This window comes from Octopus sinensis, linkage group LG4 (genome assembly GCF_006345805.1).
Source record: "Octopus sinensis linkage group LG4, ASM634580v1, whole genome shotgun sequence".
NCBI lineage: Eukaryota > Metazoa > Mollusca > Cephalopoda > Octopoda > Octopodidae > Octopus > Octopus sinensis.
Window position 1 is genome coordinate 39,730,407 of NC_043000.1, and position 7,928 is coordinate 39,738,334.

The window sequence follows — 7,928 nt, forward strand, 5'->3', positions numbered from 1 at the left end:
AGAAACTTGTAGGGAAAGCACAGACATCGGGGCTAAAAGCTACAGTAACACCCACATCGGGACTAAAAGCTACAGTAACACCCACCCTTAGTGGTTAGCCATATTGAGATGGCTAGTATACTTTACTTTGTTAAGGTTATTTCTACAGAAGCCAGCACTATTTTTTTCGAGACGTTAGATGTAAACAACCATGGGGAAGAAACAACAGATGTTTTTGTCTTCTATCTCATTGTTTGTTTACATCTGACATCTCAATACAAAATGATGTAGCAAAACCTCATTGATGGCTATAATTTCTATAGAACATCTGTAGAAATATCCTTCACAAAATATTTCTATTCCGTCTTATTGCAAAACTTTTCACCATTGCTTATATTCAGTCAATACAGTTAATAGTGTATTTATGTCTTCAACATCTATTTTATGCTAATTCTATTGAAAACAGTTTACATGTTATTCTTAACTGTAAAATGAACCTTTTTTTTTTAATATATTATTTTATCAAAACTTTTCAAAAACCAATAAAGTTTTCATTTTTTTTCAGCTTTGCTCTAAAAATTAGTGAATTGTGAGATGATAAATTATATTCATATGAAGAAAACAGAATGCAAAGAAAAACTATATTTAACAGAAAAAAGATAATAATTCTACATTCCTAAAATGGAGAGAATTAATGAAAAAACAAAGCGTTGGCTCTCATTCCTGTCGCAGTCTGTGATACAACACCGATTTATAAGGAATCTACAGGAATTCTACCCCAAATATTACATGCACATAACACAAAGAAAACTGAAGAACAGGATACAAAAAGCACAAAGAAATCTGAAGAATGAGAAATCTCCATATTACGAAGCATTCTTCATAATGCGACATGTTACCTAATGATAATCAAATCCGACCGCATCAGTTCGTTTATAGATTATGTGAAGGATAAATGTAATCACAGGGGTTTGTATGGACCTTCTATTTTACGTAATATTAAACGTAAAATGAAAAGATTTCTGGGATTTATAAAGCGACATAATAATTTTGTTCAGCAAAATCTTGATTGGTTTCAACAAAGACTGTTTGACATTTATCTCATCTGTAACCCATACAACCACAAGAGCACTGAGGTACCAAAAATAACAACAAAATTTCGGCCTATTTCGCCAGTTCTGACCAAAGAAGCAAAGATCAATGAATCCGATATATACTTTGACAACACAAGTTACTGCTGACCATGCCATCATTGTCAGCAACAAAAGGTTCATCATTTTTCTTCAACAGTAATGGTCAATAGTTACATTCAGTTAGACACTACATGGTGTATGATATTGGTGATGATGACAGTCATTTGTATATTTATGGTGAGTGGGATAAATATTCTGGTTTATTTTGATATGAAAACATTGTGTATTTGACATAGACTGGGGAATACGACAAAATATTTTTAAATAAAAGAATTTATAAATATGAAGTACATTTCTCAAGTATAAACTGTAAAAGACCAATGTTTGTTGGAAACCACAGATGGGAAGCGAATGTATTGTATGTTGAAGGATTATTCATGGTTAATCGAGAAGCTTCTCCGTTTCCTGTTTAGAAATAGACGAATATCCTGTTCAAGTAAAAGATATTAATATCTCTAAAGAAAGAAAAATAGTTGTGTGTGAAAAAGCCAACAATGGAAATATCTAAATATTTGATGAAGACGGGGAGTTGCTATGTTACAGAAATGTTGCAAGTTTAGTTGGTGGTGTGTGTTTTACAGAAGAAAGAGACATAAAAAGAAAAGAAATATTTCAACTGAATGGAAAAGATTTGCTGAAGTATAAAGTTTAGCAAAGTCTCATACCTTATGGTGTGATATGGAGGGAATTGAGGAATGTTTGCTGGTGTGTACACATTGAAACGGTTGAGTGCCATTGCATAAAGAGAGATGGGGACCAACGGAATATTCTGGAATCAATGTCGTTATTTAATTTTGATTCTGGTCTCCATTTCCCTTCCATCACATCTCAGATGAACCAGGAAATATTCAGCGATTTATTAATTAATAAACTGAAGTACAGGGGAGAGAGAGAGGAGGAGGAGGAGGAATAAGGGGTAAATCAGGTGAAATTGGTGAAATAATTGATAAAGATAGATTAAAAATGAGATGTGGTAATTACATAGCGGAGAATAAGTCGGGAATTGATGAAATATCAGTGAGGAGACTGTCATATAGAACATCAATGGTCCCTCTGTCCATTCCTACATTCGATGAACCTGTTAATTTTGATTGGATGAACATTAGGGACCGGAGCAGTAAACTAATTAAGTTAGATGACAATGTCAGTGTGTTGATGTTTCCAGAAAGTGTCACATTAATCAGCACAACAACAGGTGACATACTTCAACATAAGCAACTACCACAGCAACCACCACCACTGGACGTGTGTCGGTGAACAGGTGAACAGGTGAACATTTTTATAGTCGTCTTTAGTAACGAAATGATGGTCTTTAACAGAGATCTCTATCGTTTAAAACCCATCAAAACTGAGAAATATTATCACACAATTTACATATGCAACGATAATCAACTCGTGTGTGGTGGTCATTATATTAGAGACACAACTCAAGAAGAGAGAGACAACAGCTGCGAAGGAATATGGTAGGACCACAAATTTTACTACTTTTGCAAATATCGCGACGCCTACGCCTCATTATGCCGATGTAGTTGATATCAATGATGGGAAATGTAAAACTGAAGTGTGTTATGGGGATATGTGGAGATTTGGAAGGTTTGAGGGAGAAGCAAGGGTGAATAATGTAGGAATCACATCTTTTGGTGATGTTGTTGTGAGGTGGGAGAAGAAGAAGAAGACAGAATCTGGATTGTTGGATGATTTCTGTTTTGTGGAATGGTTCAGGGAAAAATCGTTGGTCGAAAGTATAAGAATATGATGGGAAATATATTCAAAGACCTCGTCTAATCACAATTAATGAATGTGTTTATATAACAAGTGCAGAAAACAATATTTACAGAATACCTGGACATATTGAACAGCAAACATCTGAAAATATGGAAATCCTGATATTTGAAGATGATCCAAAATATTTACTCACTGAATAAGGATTGTTTAAGGATGTTGAACGAAACACCCATTTTCTGAAGGTGATTTATCCAAACCCCATAGAATTCCTCTCAATACATAGCTATGATGCTCCCCCACTAATTCTGCTTGTGATCAGAGATGCACATATCGTCAACCATTAAGGGACATGCTCAACTGGTTAAGGTCAAGCAACTGACAAGCAAATCTGTGGTATTGAGCAGAATATTTGGTGTTTCGCCCATCTTTTATACCAAGACAAAATAATGTACATGATAATGTACATCAGTTAAGATAAGAAGCCATGAGAGCCACTGCTTGGTACTGCATCAGGGCAATTATCATCATCATCATTATTATTTTATATGTAAATACATAGCTTAATTTGGTGGGTATGATGGAAAGTGTCAGCTGTCCTCAGCCTTCAGATTGAGGTGATACTTGTTTACTGTCATCTCTATCTTCAGGTCACTCCTCCTCATTCATAGCCACCGGTACTCTGTATCTGTCTTCGCAGTCACATCTCTTGCAAACTGGCCGTACATGTTCTTTTCCTTCCATGCTTCCATGCTTTTTCTTTTCTTTCTTTTTTGTTCATTTCTTGTTTAAATTTTTCTTTCGTTTCACAATTTTCAGTTTTGATGACAAAATAAATAAATAAAAAACACGATAGAAGACTCAAAGTACCTGCATATGTATCGATTTAGGCCCCTTGGTAATATGTCCTTTTAAACTGTTGTAGAAAGGATTATTATTATTATTATTATTATTATTATTATTATTATTATTATTATTATTATTATTGTTATTATTATTATTATTATTATTATTATTATTATTGTTATTATTATTATTATTATTATTATTATTATTATTATTATCATTATTATTTTATTATTAAATTTTATGAAACTTTTAGCCTCTATTTGACAAATCTATAGCGTATTGAACTTACATTTCTGTCTGATCTCAATGGTCCAATATATAGGACCGTCACCATAGGACCGTCACTGACATCTTCAACGAAAAGCAACTCTGAAAATACATATCGCTTGCAACAGTTGGTCGATTAGTCCATAAATTTCGTGCAACAGGCTATGTGCTACCGAAATGACCACCTTCTGCTATCAAACGAGACACACACACACACACACACACACACATATCTATATATATATATATATATATATATATATATATATATATATATATATATATATATATATATATATATATATATATTATAAACAAGCTTCAAAAATATCCAAAGCAATCGTTGCAGGAAAGTGGCGTTCCTCCAACAACAATGCGACGAATGATAAAAGCTGCACACGTTGAAACTTTGCAAAGCTGTGATCGTAAATTTGACAATTTCTAATTAGTTTCTCTTTGTAATGAGATACAGTGTTGGTTTTGAAATATGCGATATAGATTCGTTTCTATTCTAGGCACAAGGCCCGAAATTTGGGGGGAATGGGGCATTCGATTAGATCAACCCCAGTACGCAACTGCTACATAATTTATCGACCCCGAAAGTATGAAGGGCAAAGTCGACCTCGGCGGAGTTTGAACTCGGAACGTAACGGCAGACGAAATATCTATTTCTTTACTACCCACAAGGGGCTAAACATAGAGGGGACAAACAAGGACAGACAAACAGATTAAGTCGATTACCTCGACCCCAGTGCGTAACTGGTACTTAATTTATCGACTCCGAAAGGATGAAAGGCAAAGTCGACCTCGGCAGAATTTGAACCCAGAACGTAACGGCAGACGAAATACGGCTACGCATTTCGCCCGGCGTGCTAATGTTTCTGCTAGCTCGCCGCCATATATGCAAAATATTAAATGAGTTTTAATCTTGGTACGTGACGTTTGTCCTATCATATAAACACACACGCACGCACGCATACACACACACACACACGCACACACGCACACACACACACACACACACACACACACACACACACCGTATATTTCAGGATGGTCACTCATGTTTTTTTATTTACTAAATAAGCACACGAACTATAAATTTAATCTTCACTCGTTTATTCCTCTTCTGTTTTTATCGTATGTCCATTGTCTAGAAATCTTTCGTCTCACATATGTGATCTCTTCAAGCACCCTTTTTGTCCTCTTGCCCCGCTTAGTCCATTGCCAGACTAATTGGAGCAGGAGGATATATGTATATATAGGCGCAGGCGTCGCTCTGTGGTTAGACGCTTGCTCCCCAGTGACTTGGTTCCATGTTCAGTTCCACTGTGTTGCACCGTGTGCAAGCGACCTCTACTATATCCTTCGGTCGACTAAATCCTTATAAGTGGATTTGGTAGGCGAAAACTGAAAAAAAGCTCGTCGAATATGCGTGTGAGTTTGTGTGGCTGTGCTTGCACCCCACCTACTAACACTTGACAACCGATGTTGGTGTGTTTACGTCCCCGTAAACTAGCGGTTCGGCAAAAAGCGACCTATAGAAGAATTACTAGGCTAAGAAAGAGTGCGTCATGGGGTCGAATTGTTTGACTACAGGTAGTGATCCAGCATCGCCGCAGTCACATAACTGAAACAAGTGAAAGAATAAGTAAAAGAATATATATACATATATATATATATATATATATATATATATATATATATATATATATATATATATATATACTAGCTGAAGGTAACGCGCTCTACGCGCGGGTAAGTGTGTGGTTGTTACTTTCTGTTGTTTATAACCACATTCTCCCTCTTTGTTTTTCTCTCCTTACTCTCTCACTTTCCCACTCTCTTACTCTTCCTTTCTCTCGGACTCTCCCTCGCTTTCTCTTACTCTCTAACTTTATCTATCACTCTCCAATTTATAAACAACAAAGGATCTTGAGTAAGATGAGAAATAAAATATTTTGAAAGATCAATCATAAATATTAGGCAGTGACAACGGAAAAGTCTGCTTCAAGGCGGACAGCAAAACACTAACATTTAAAAGGGACAGACGAACTTGCGAGCTGAATAAAAACATAAGAATATTGGAAACCAAAGTTTGAAGGGATAGAATCTGAGGATAGTAGAGTCACCATGGCTGGCATTTCTTAACGACGGACAGCAGCGTAGTGGCAGTTTAACGGCTGGCGCAAAATTTTGAACTTGATGTAAAAGAAAATTTCTAAACACCAAGTTTTGAAGTGATTCTTTCTCACGACAGTAGACTCACCATGGCAGGCATTCAAAACTTCTTCATGATGGACGGCAACACATTGACGATTTAAAGGCTGGAGCAAATTTTTTAGCTTATTGTAACAGAGAATTCATAACTACCCGCTCCTGTAAATTTTAATCCCCTCCCAGCCCCATTTAGACCCCTTTTTACATTTTAGTTAATATAACCTGATTTCATTCGGGTCTACTCGGACCACATTTTATAAGATGAGGAATTTTGTCCTAGAGGTCACGCCTTTCATTTGAGGAAAAAAATAGTTGCCATGCAAATTGGCCAGCACTTTTAATATAGGTGTGCATATTTTCAGATCAACCGACTACTTAATGCACACATTATATATATATATATATATATATATATATATATATATATATATATATATATATAAACAAATCAAATTGCGATAAAATAAAAATAATTATAATCGCTGGTATTACTAACACAAGCCATATATTTTCCATATATCAGTACATAAGGCGAAATATGTGCTAGGAACACAGAAGCTTGATAAATTAAGTGAAATGAAGATAAAAACATTTACTAACTCGGTTATTCTCAGACTGCAGTTTCTTTCTTTTCAGCAATAAAGATAATTTATTTGCTCAGGGAGAATTCGTCAGTGAGAGCCCTGTTTTTCTGAGATCCTAACTCACTAGAAGCATGTGCTTCTAATGATTTACTCTCTCTAATTAATCATATCACTGCGCAGACTCCGAACGTCCCGACAAAACTAGGGATTTCTGATATATCGTCTAGCGCTCATAATTTATCGAGAAATATGTAAACAAATCAAATTGCGATAAAATAAAAATAATTATAATCGCTGGTATTACTAACACAAGCCATATATTTTCCATATATCAGTACATTAAGGCGAAATATGTGCTAGGAACACAGAAGCTTGATAAATTAAGTGAAATGAAGATAAAAACATTTACTAACTCGGTTATTCTCAGACTGCAGTTTCTTTCTTTTCAGCAATAACGATAATTTATTTGCTCAGGGAGAATTCGTCAGTGAGAGCCCTGTTTTTCTGAGATCCTAACTCACTAGAAGCATGTGCTTCTAATGATTTACTCTCTCTAACTAATCATATCACTGCGCAGACTCCGAACGTCCCGACAAAACTAGGGATTTCTGGTATATCGTCTAGCGCTCATAATTTATCGAGAAATATGTAAACAAATCAAATTGCGATAAAATAAAAATAATTATAATCGCTGGTATTACTAACACAAGCCATATATTTTCCATATATCAGTACATTAAGGCGAAATATGTGCTAGGAACACAGAAGCTTGATAAATTAAGTGAAATGAAGATAAAAACATTTACTAACTCGGTTATTCTCAGACTGCAGTTTCTTTCTTTTCAGCAATAAAGATAATTTATTTGCTCAGGGAGAATTCGTCAGTGAGAGCCCTGTTTTTCTGAGATCCTAACTCACTAGAAGCATGTGCTTCTAATGATTTACTCTCTCTAACTAATCATATCACTGCGCAGACTCCGAACGTCCCGACAAAACTAGGGATTTCTGGTATATCGTCTAGCGCTCATAATTTATCGAGAAATATGTAAACAAATCAAATTGCGATAAAATAAAAATAATATATATATATATTGGCCTACTCGCTTAGCCAGCG